We start from the raw sequence: 12330 nt of genomic DNA on the forward strand, positions 1-12330 counted from the left end.
GAGTTACCTCATGATGATTTCAAATAGCCATCATGATCTCCAATAATGTCTCCAAGATCTATTGATGCTTTTCAACAATATATCTTTGATAAGTTGCGCTAAGCCTCAATGTCTGCACAAAAACAATTCTCCGTTTTCAACCCTCTCTTCTTACTGTTGCTGTAATTGATTCAGGAGTGACTGCTTCTTACTGTTCTTACAGTCACGATATCTTACTTCCAAGAAACAAACTCACAAACACTTCAATGTTGGTGTTCTCTACCGCTCCCTTCAAATGATGATGAATGAAACCTTATTTCACTTCATAGAACTTTTTTTCAGGGTGTGTTATGTACTTCTTCCATAGATTAATTCATCACAGGTCCAAGCCTTTCAAATATTAACCCAATCAAAAGAATTGCTTGACCTTTGGCTTCCTTCTTTCCTGTTGGACCTTCAACATCCTTCCTTGCCGCACGACCTTCGGCTTCCTCTGTTCCTTCAAGTTCATGAGTTGTGAGTTGTCATTTTGTTCTATGATAGATGCACAAGATCAATGATTAGAAATGAGGTGTCTTAACTTATATTTATATGGGTTTCAGCAATGATAGAAAAGACATGTTTATTGGAGGGAGGCCGACTTTTATATCAAAAAATATCGAAGAGTCTTTCATCCATAGACTTTATTATACATGGAACCATATAAGAGAAGTTATATGCCTAGGGAGGTCCCACATGCCATGTCACTGCTTAAATCTAGCAATCACAACTTCATGAAAATCTCACAATCGCAACCCTTTGGCTTCACATTGTAACATTTTCGATACCCCTACTACCAATGGAGCGGATGAGATATTCAATAAGCTAGTTATAATAAACCTCGGGTCCACACCTTTATCACAATTAGTGATCTGTTGGGTTCACAAGTCTTATTGTAATTGATGGTTTGAATGTGTCAATCATTTACTGAAACTTGCGATACGTATCTTCCAATAGGCGGATGCGATATTTCTTTAAATCATATTATAATGGTGCAACGGGTCCGCAATATTATATTTCAATTGGCATATTTGAACATGAAATATTTAGGACTTGAGATATGACAATTCTAATACAGTGGACGTGATGTTTCATTAAGTCGTATTGTAATGGAGTGATCGAGTACGCACCTTATATCGCAATTAGGGTTTTAATGTGACAACAACTTTAAAAGGACTTGTGATGTGATAGATGCGATGTTGTATTATGGCGTATTGTAATGGAAACATCGGGTTTGCAATGCTCCTTCAATATTGTTGTTATATTAAGGCATATTATATTAAGGCAGATGTGATGTTATATTAAGGTGTATTGTAACAGAACCATCGAGTCCATAATGCTCATATCACAATCAAGGAATTCGAGTGGTAGCACATAATAAATTCATCGATATAATTCTTTAGATAACATTGTTAATTCCTCCGTTATGACTCTTCTTTCATTTAGCTCTTTCTCTACTGATGTGTTCCTCTTTGCTCCTATAGCTTTTCCTTTGAATTCTGATAGCTCTTCTTTGATAGCTCATGTTCTTGACTTCTAATGGCTTCCCTGATGGCATTCCTCCTTGGCTTCTTGCTCCTGTTACTTCACAGATCTACTTCTCCTTGGCTTTACATCATCATTTAGTATCCCAAAATATTACCATGTTGACATCAATGACAATCTAGATCAAAAATCTCCTCTGTAAATGATGGAAATATTATTCTTCTCTCCCCCTTTGACATTAATGGCAAAGGAGTGCACAAGGACTCCTGCAGTCGAACTGCTCCCCCTGTCAAACTTCTCCCCGTGTCAAGCTTCTTTTGTTCTACATGAATAGTAGATCTTCATGGGTATATTACTCTCCTTGTCATGGTGCTCTTATTTTTGCTCAAGATAGAAATATTGTTGCCTTATCATCAACTAGCACATTATCCACTCTTCATGTCTCAGAACTTATTCATCATGGCTTCAACAATGCTTAAGATTCTCCACTTCAATGATTCCAAACTGACTGCAAATAGCCATACACCAAATGTCCAAGTCCAAGTTTTTATGCTTCTACACTGTATTCTGTTGTTTTCATGTTCAAGAGGCCTTCATAGTCTGAATCAAGAGAAAATGCCACTAAAATTGTCTTTCTCACTATCTTCAAATCCAAGTTCCTTTGTATCTTTGTGCTTCTCCTTAAGTCACTGAGCTATATTCGACTATCCAACATTCTCCTTTCTATAGTCCTTTTGATGAGCCATTTTTCCTTGTGTTCTAGTAAAATTTTTGCAAGTTATCTCCACTAGTAGATTTTGATATTCAATCTATAACTGTGTTTTAAATTCTTTCTACTTATTGACACTTCTCTTGCTTCAAGCTCCATTCCCATATGTATCTGTTTGTTTGAAGGTTTCCTCTATTTGTGTCCATAATTTACCTATTCTTACATCATATCCCTGAGTCGATACATTCAAATTATGTGATAGTAGCAACATAGTTCTTTGCCCCATTTCTTTAGCATTATATGGCCTTCTCTGCTGCTCCAATTTCTACTTAGTAATCAAGTAGAAGAAAAGTACATCTTCAACAATAGTCCATTGGATAGATAAGATATCATGTTCTTCAATGGAGTTTTCCTAAGAAATTATCTATCAAAGAATGATTGTTAATATAGTTGATCAAGGATTTCATAAGGACCCTCTCACTGATAGCTTCTGCAATAATGATCAAGAATCACAAGCTCCCCTTGATTGTATGCATGGTCTCTTTTTGGTAGAATCCCATCATCAAACACTTGGAATATCAAAGATATCTTTATTAAGTCAACAACACGTGTTGTTGGCTGGAGAGTCCAGGAAATTTTTGGATTGTATTTGCTTTCTTCTCCATACTTGTGTAACTTTGTTTTCTAGCATGGTTCTAGCTTATGTAGGAGCCCAAGTCAAGTTAAAATCATGTGCCATATGACCAATGTTATGACACTTGAATCATTCTATTTCATTCATGAATCAAAATTCATGATTTTTTCTTGCAAAATTGCTCTCAAAGATTGTCAAGGACCATAATGTCTATCTTTGTGATATGCCCTACAATATTTTTCCATGTTTCCAAAGTTTGTACAAGAATAGCAATAAACAAGAAATATACTTTGGTACCTAGGAGAAGAATGTTTCCTTGATGTACTTCTGAAGTCTTTCTTCCTTGAGATCCTTTGATTATAGCCATTGCTTCTTGCATCCTTAACATCATATACATTTCTTCTTGGAATAGGACTTCCTTCATTGTTTCCTTGACCCTTATCCTTGCCTTTGTTAGAACTGGGAGCATCAACATTTATTTATGGCTTCCTCACATCCTTGTTGTTTGAAGCATTATCATTCTTGCTTGAGGATTCTCCTTCATAGCCAAGACCTGATTTATCAAATGGGGATCTTTGATGGCTGATCATGTCATCCAAGGCTTCGGAGCTCTTCAAAAAAATTTCCATCCCTTCTACCTTTTTCCTAAGGGAGACAATCTCTTCTTCCAATCTTTCGCAATCATTATTATTCTTAGCAAGTTGTTTCTGCAACTCTTCTTTGATACGTATTGCTTCATTTGCTTCTATTTTAAGGGAGATGATAACTGACTTCATTTTAAAAATTTCTTCATTTTCTTTTGTTGGACTAATCTCCATTTCTTTCTTGATCTTGGTTGCTTCACACGATTTGGCCTTAAGAGAGGTGATTTCTAATTTTAACTTGGTGATGACATCATCCTTTTCTTCTAGTTGGCACATTATGGTGTTTCTCTCCTTTTCTGCTTCATCAACTAGTCCTTCTATGAATTTCAAAGCTTCCATCACCTTCTTAGCTCCTTGTGCTTGTTTCCTTCCTTCTTCTAGTTGAGATCTAAGGGCAGAGACCTCTTCCTTGTGTTGACTAATCTCTGCTTCAAGTTTGTTCAAGCTTTTGTGCCTTTGTTCAAGATGGCTTGACAAGGTATCTTCCCATTTATTTGCCTTATCCAATTGATTTTTCATGGATATGACTTCTTTGTGATGCTTTCTTTTGCTTTGATGAAATTCCTTCTTAAGCCTGGAAAGCTCTTCATCCCTTTCTTGTAATTGAAGGTTGACAAGGTCAACTTCCTTCCTTGTTTGGTCTTAGTCACCAGCTAGTGATTTCTTCTTAAGTTCCTTATTTTCTTTTTTCAAACTGATAATATCTTCCATAGTAGTCATAAGTTTAGCGAGGATATCTTCTTCAAAATATTTTTCATTCTTTTCATCTTCTAGGTATTCTTTAGCCTTGATTTAATCATTCTTATTTTCGATTTCGATGATGGATTCTGGATTTCCTTCTTACTTTCCATCATCTTCTTTACTAGTGGTCATGGTCAATGCTCCCTTTGAGTGAAGGTCATGAAGCTTGTCCCATCATTAGGGGACTTTTGAGGTCTAAAATGGGCCTCCTAAGAAAATGTACAACCAAAATAATTTTTACAAGAACCAATAGGATTCAAGATGATGATGTCAACCATGGGGGATGATTCGCCATTTTTGGAGTAAAAAAGTAAAAGGATTAAAAAATAATAAAATAATAAAACTACTTTTTCCACTCATATTTTCAACTTATCTCCCTAATGTTTTACTCAAATTTTAAGTGGAAGTACTCATTGGATGTAAGATTTAATTCTTCATCCAAAGAGTACCCATGTTGCATAATTTCGATGGACCCTGCTACACCAAAAATGAAAAATACATGAAAAACGTGATTTCATGTATTTCTCATTTTTGGTGTAGCAGGGTCCATCAAAAGTATGCAACATGGGTACCCCTTGGAGGAGGAATCAAATTATGCATCCAACAATTATTCCCACTCGAAATTTGAGTAAACCCATAAGGAGATAAGTTGAAAATATGAGTTGAAAAAGTAGTTTTTTTCTTTTTTCCCTCTAAAATTTGATGATTTAATCTAATCTTATTTTATTATTTCTACTATTATTTTATAATTTCCTTAGGAGGCCCATTTTAGACCTCAAAATTCCCCTAATGATGTCCTTGCCTGATGAACATGTTTCTAAATTGTCCTTTATAGAATCTGGTAGCCCATTCAGGATTGCCTTCCTTTCTTTTGCATTGTACTCCTTGGATTCTTCATCCATCATGCTAACAGTAATCACTGATTTCTAGACTTCAGTGCCTTGAGTCTTTAAGAAATTCCTCATTCTTTCTTCCCATATATCAAAGTTTCCATTGAAAAGTGGAGCCTTCACAAATTTATTGATTTCAACTTTGGTGGTTGAGGGAGACACATCTTTAGGAGGATTGGAGTCTTTCTTCCTTGGCTTCACCATTTGTGTTCTAATTGATCAACCTTCAAGTTGTTAGGCTTTGTGTGAAGGTACTGGCTCTAAAACCAATTGTTGGAAATACTGAGAGGGGGGCTGAATCAATATTTCTTTTTAATTGTTACTTTTACTAATTAAATCAATTATATTTAGAACACAAAATAAGCAATAGGAACTACAAGATAAAAGGGCATTCGTGAGAGGCAAAAAATGTCACCATAAGCTCATTAGTGATAGTCAAAAGAGCCTTTGTTACCGAACACTGAACGTCACCAAAGGTGGCATCACCAAAAGTATAGGTGTTGTGGTGACATTCAAACTCTGTCACTAATAATGATTTATAATGACAGATAGCGATCATCACCATTTCATATGAGCAATGGTGACAGACCATAGCCTCCGTCACCAAAAACTAAACATCACCAAAGGTAGAGTCGCCAAAAGTATAGGTGTTGTAGTGACATTCAAAGTTCGTCACCAATAATGATCTATAATGATGGACAGCGACCGTCACCATTTTATATGAGCAATGGTGATGGACCATAGTCTTAGTCACCAAAAACTGAACATCACCAAAAGTGGTGTTGCCAAAAATATAGGTGTTATGGTGACATTCAAGGTCTATCACGAATATTTATTATAATGACATATAGTGACCATCACCATTTCTTATGAACAACAACAATTTATTGTGACGGATGTTTCATGGTCGTCATTATTGGTGCATATATATGGTGATGTTCGTTCACTATCACCAAAAGCCGCATTTCCAGAAGTACAGGTGTTGTGGTAACATTTAAGGTCTGTCACAAATAATGACTATAATGACGGACAATGACCGTCACCATTTCATATCAACAACAATGATTTATGGTTATGGACCTTTGAGGGTCATCACTATTGATGCGTATATATGGTGGCATTCGTTGACCGTCACCATTTCATATTTTGGTGAGGGTCAAAAAATGTCACCAAAGCTCATTGGTGATGGTTGAAGAGCCTCACCAAAAATTGATCATCGCCATTCCATATGGATGTCAGGGCATGATGGAATCAAACCACCAACCTCCTACTTGTAAAGCAGGTGCTCTTCCATTGAGCTAGCACCCTTTAAAGAATTAGACTTTTAAAAATTAGACCTTGAAACTTCATAAATTGTAAATTCTACAACTTTCAATAAATTAAAGTCTCGGCAATATTTTACTAAACAAGCAAAGCAACATTGAAGCTGCAGGTCCCTACCTAATGGTTATGGAAGTTATGAAAAGTAGGTGGAGGGAAAAATAGTTATGTATAAGATAATCAATATGCTTATTTTAATACTCAATTAGAAGTGAAACTCTAAAGACATTTATAACTTATAAATGACCTATAACTAGCAAATGCACCAAATATTGCAAAGGAAATGTCATAAGTGGATAGCATATGGAAGAAGAGTAGTGTAACTCATGCAGGACACAATCTAGTCCAAGTTAATATAGTTGAACAATTATCAAAATCATGCAGCAACTATTCCTTGAAACGAGTGTTAGAATTACAAGGGATCTACATATCTCAAAAATTTAGTGCTTCAATAATCACAATTTTATCAGTAAATTTGCAATCAAATTGTTGATGCACACAAATATATCCAAATGAAATTTGTTAACCACTCAACATTCAAATTTTTACTTTGTTTCAGCTATCTATCGAATATCTAAAATGAATGAAGAACAAAGCACTCTATTTGATACAAATACAAGCATAATTATGAATATTCTACAACCAACCAATCTAATATGATCTAGATTCTAATGTAGTTTCTAAACAATTTTTATATTTTTTGAGAAGATATTGTCAAAGACAGTGACTGGAAAAATTGGCAAGGGGCCCAAGAATGTCTAATGACAATGAAACTAAGAGTTAAACTGAAAAATAAACATGTGACACAATGTAGTATTATTTTATGAAGTTGTTCATGATGGACTACTCAAGAAGGCAAAATCACGAGATTTTATTTCTGAAGAGCAACTAGCTATTTGCATATTTTGTGTAATGCATGGAACTATGAAACAATGATATATGTACACACATAATGGCTACACTTTTATTTTCCTCTTCAAGTACACAAATTATAAATTCCATAAGTTTAGAGACTTAGCATATGCAGATTAGATCTTTGCCTCTTCAAACGGACAACCAAAAAATTCTCACCAAATGCTATAATAGGCATACCAAAGGAAAATTAATAACCCATAGAATGTGAAGAATATTATCTTACCATTCAATCATAGTTTGTTGTGTCACAAATCTTCCCAATCGTGTGAAAACCATACATAGTATAAATAAAGTAAAAACAAAGTACACAAAGAAAAACATCAAGGTCTATCAACAAAGAAAAGAAAATTCAAAATAGTCAAAACAAGAGAACATATAGACATACATCCACAACTTGATACAATTTGCCACCAAACTAAACCCCTTGCCTAGAGAAGTACCACTTGAGATTTGGTTCATATTAAATCTTGATGGGGAAACTAGGGTCCAAGCAGCATATTTGGGAATGATGGGGTAATAATGAATCACAAAGATAGTATCATTTTTTCTTTCTCCATTGGCATATAAACAAATGCTAAATTTGAGGCTCCAATTTAGGGACTAACTTATGGATTAAATAAGGAAATGATAAGCTCAATATTGAAAGAGGCTCTACTCTCCAGTAATCAAGTTTCAAATAAATCAGGTATCAAATATAGGAGTATTCAGGATATCTTGTAGGAAATTAGGTGTCTTATTGTGAAGATTCATGTAATAAGGTTTTCCTATATAACAAGATGGTTCAAAAAATGAGGAACCAGATAGGCAACTAAGGAGATCATTTGGGACAAAATAAAATTTAAGTGAGAATTTAGACCCCTCCTTGTTGGAAGAAATTAAGAGAACGTGCAACACATGTGGATGTATGGGAATACTAGCACCTCTAGTCATGTTAAATGTATAATTCCTTCAAACTTGTTAGCTCACCAAGCCATGGTGGCATCACTTCCATGATACAGCTACCAAGAAGAGACTGTATCATGTGATGTGACTTAATTTTATAAAAGGTGGAGAAAACAGCTAGAGAATGTAGGGGATTGACAATGAATGGAGTTGAACAAAGAGGATTGGCATCATGAAGTTAAGGCTTTTAAGAACATTGAGTCTAAATGTAAAATTCTACTGAAGCTCCTATAGGATAATGATGCAAAATTCACAGATGGAAAATCGCAAAGCTAGAGGACAACATCATAGATGACAACCTAAATAATAATAATAGATGGAACCATTTAAATGTGGATGAAGCTATTCGTAGATCAACTATCTAAGAGAGTTGGGGGGATGTAGCAAACATCAGGGCTAGACTCTTCAGTGATGATGGATGAGAGCTAAGGTTTCAAGTCATTATATTCGCAACCAAAATATGAAGAGGTTACTTTATTTTTAAATTTAATTACAAGATTATTGTTCTTTGAACTTTAATGGGTTTTCCCACATAGATTTTAAAAATTACAGTGGAACTTAACTTCATACAGGATTTTTCTTTTTCAAAATGGACCTAGATCCTTCTGCTCCATTTCCTTTTTATTTTGGTCATTGGGTGCAATTTGAGGCTATAGTTTTTTGGGAATTATTAAGTGTTACAATTAACTTTTAGGATTATCTATGATTTTGGTCTAATGGACCATGTTTGGCACCACCCAAAATAATTCCACAAAATTACTAGAATGGAGGGGAGTGAAAGGAAAAAACTCGACTCTCTATGTGCCCTGAAGAATAGATAGCCCCAACTCACACGATGGTCTTATGTCAAAGCCTAAAGCAAATTGTAACACCAGAAATAAAGTTAAAGTAATCCATACAAATGGATACTCACTTAGAATTCTTTGAAATAAAAAAATATGGTGAAATATACTCTATGCTTACATATCAACCTTCCTATTTTTGCTTTCTTTTTTGAATTTTGTCCCGGTGGGGTTGGGGCAAGGGCTATGAGTGTTGTGTTTTGTGGAGTTTTTGGGTGAATACTATTGTTCATAACTTTCTGTGCAATGGGTATGGTAGTTGATACTGTGTTGAAATGATAAATTCAATGTTATATGTTCGAATGTGTTGATGGATTTAGAATGCTTGAGGTACAATTGTATGGGGGTTAATGGATGCTTGCATTACGTTCAACTTAATTGGTGTCATGTATAAAAGGCAAGGTAAATAAACATAATCATCAACACAATATAGAATCAATCACGAACACTAACAACCCCATAAATACCCTAGGAAAACCCCAACTATGGGGATAACCCAACTAACAGAATTCCATGAAAGCCTGGCCAAGTTGGTAAACCCTTGGCCCCTTACAATGGGCGGGGAGCCCACACTTGCTCAACCTTTGGCACATTACAATGGAGAATAATAATCCTATTTATAAGCTTATTTCCATCCAAATATAATTGGCATAATACCATGGGCCCAAAACCACTAGCTATAGACTATCATTCCCGAGTCAAGGTGAATCCTAACAATTGAATCCCCTTAACTAGATTTGTTGTACCCTTGTTTTAGGCCATTGTTAATTTGGTTTTGCCATAAATATATTATTAAAAATGTATTTTATCTTCTTTACATTAGAAGAGAGTCAAGACTGTGTTGAGTATATTTAACACATGGATCTTCTAGCGAGAATATAAGTATCGATCATTATTTTTTTTTTACTAGGCTTCAGTTTATGCTGCTGGAGATAGTGCTTCCTATGAATAGTTGTTGAGTTTGGTGATGATGTTGTCATTGTTGCGTAAGTTTCCATTTTTTTCCAGCTTAATTGATGGTTTTTCAGGAAATATCTTCCAACGCTTTGCATTTTATCATATGTGGTTGATTGAGTTTAGAGTTTTCCTAATTCTTGTTGATTAGCTTATCAACACCTAGTTTTTCTCTATCTGATTATCACTTTTGAAAGGCTTATCGTACCCCTATTTGCAAGGTTAAATGTGGAGAATTTAAGGATACTCTTATCGACGACTTGCTTGCTCCTATTTTTAAGGTATGGATTAGCGGTTACACAGATAAATTGATTCATGAATTTTTTATGCAGTTTGAAAATTCTCCTCCTAACCATTATCGCCCATGAATCATGAGTGCATAAATTTGTTTATGAATGTTCTCTAGCTTCCTGCAGACATTGATTGAAAAGACTAGACTTAATCTAGTTGAAGTTGGTGATATTGGAGTGGGTATTATTCTTGCACCTGGCTCTCAATATGCCAATGAGTTTAGGATGGCTGCTTTTTATGATGGATTCCCAAGTGTATATCCTACCATTTCATGTGTCAAATGAATTATTTTCTTGTTGGATGCCTGATTTTTTGTGACAACTGCATGTTGCTTACCACATCATCTCTTCAGAGACTATACATGTCAACACTATCAATAGACAATGATCTTCAAACCTACAAGCAATTGTAGATGTTTCAGCTGCAATTAAAGTTGGGTTTTATGACATTGGTATGTCAATATATGTTTGCTACCACTGGATTATCATAGTAGGTTTGAGTTTAGATAAGTTTATGATTTCAATTTGTTTTCTTCAGGCGTAAGTGTAGGAGTGGAGTTAATGGGTATCAATCCTATGGTGTGGGAAGGTTCTATCAATTCAAAGGTAGGCATCAATACAACTTAATGATGTTGTAAACATAAGGGTTTTAATTTTGTCAACAATTTCAATTTGATTTTTTTATCCATACTCGTCTATGTCTTTAATATAGCCTTCTTATATATATATATATATATATATATATATATAATATATATATATTATATATATATTATATATACACACACCTGCACAAGGATAAATATATAAGTACTTCATTGAAGATTTGTGTGAAAGGCATTGATGGCTTTTGCTGCCACTTGCAATAAGTTGAATTTTTCAGAAAAGCACAAGATTATCTTTTTCCCATGGGTATCATCTCAAAAAATGTAGTTGACCACTATGGAGTTTCATGTCAAGACCAAGATCAAGCAGTGGTATATGGATGATATTTTAAGATTTTGATTTGAGTGAAGTCAATGTTGGTGCAGTTCATATGAATTAATCAGTGAAGGTAAGGAATGGGAGTTGAATATTAATTGCTAGAATTGTTTTTCAGGTTGAATCTCATAGGAGCACAATAGCAGCAATAGTTGCAGGGAAGTTCAAATATGAGATCATCCTAGTTGAAGCAAAGGTACAAAACACCCATGTTCTATAATTTGCAAAGTTGGAGTTGCGGGAGAGTTTCCGCCATGGTACTTAATGTGTTTCTTGTTTTTGTTTTGAAGATTGTTGATTCTAAAACTGGAGATGAGAAGCCCATGATGACATATCTAGACAATGGCTTTCATACTAATGCTTCTCTTTATGATTTAGGGAAACTCGGACATGCATTTAAGAAGAGGGGAAGCACCAATACTGGTATAGAGTTTCTTTCCCAATTTCATGCTAAGCATGTTTTCTATGTTGTTGATTTTATCAAAAAAGTTACAACATGCTAGATTTTCTGCCATTGTAAAGCACTGGATGTTGAGTATTCAGTTTGTGTCAGTTATGTCTATGTTCTGTTTCAATCTCACAAAGGAAAATCAATCCAAGTAAGTGATGGAGTTGGTGTTGTACTGTTGATGAAGAAGGTGGTGGCCATGCAAAAGGGTGCACAATGAACAATAGAAAACAAGTTTATCAATGCATGAAGTTTCATTATAACCACAAATATTCTTAATGGATGAGTGCAAATCCTCATCTTGCTGAACCATCTATGTCCAAAACTTATGCTCACCTTCTGCAAAATGTTTCTAAACTAAAATCCCACTAATGCAAAAGTTCATCTCCAACTATAACATTGTTGGGATCAATCCAAATGCATAAGTGCTGCACCACTTAAAAGGTGTTCTTTATTGTAGGATTTTACTATGCAAACCTATTCATATAGTAAAATAGAATTTGTACAAAGAAGTTTA

The 12330-nt window shown here is 34.8% G+C and overlaps 1 pseudogene; it reads left to right on the top strand.

Moving 5' to 3' along the window:
- Positions 1-1417: 1417 nt before the first annotated feature.
- LOC149217920 (3-ketoacyl-CoA thiolase 2, peroxisomal-like) lies at positions 1418-12033 on the top strand (annotated as a pseudogene).
- The last annotated feature ends 297 nt before the right edge of the window (positions 12034-12330 follow it).

The sequence above is a fragment of the Pinus tabuliformis genome, chromosome 1_1 (assembly GCF_031772625.1).
Source record: "Pinus tabuliformis cultivar Carrire ecotype Pingquan chromosome 1_1, CPIR1, whole genome shotgun sequence".
NCBI classification, from domain to species: Eukaryota; Viridiplantae; Streptophyta; class Pinopsida; order Pinales; family Pinaceae; genus Pinus; species Pinus tabuliformis.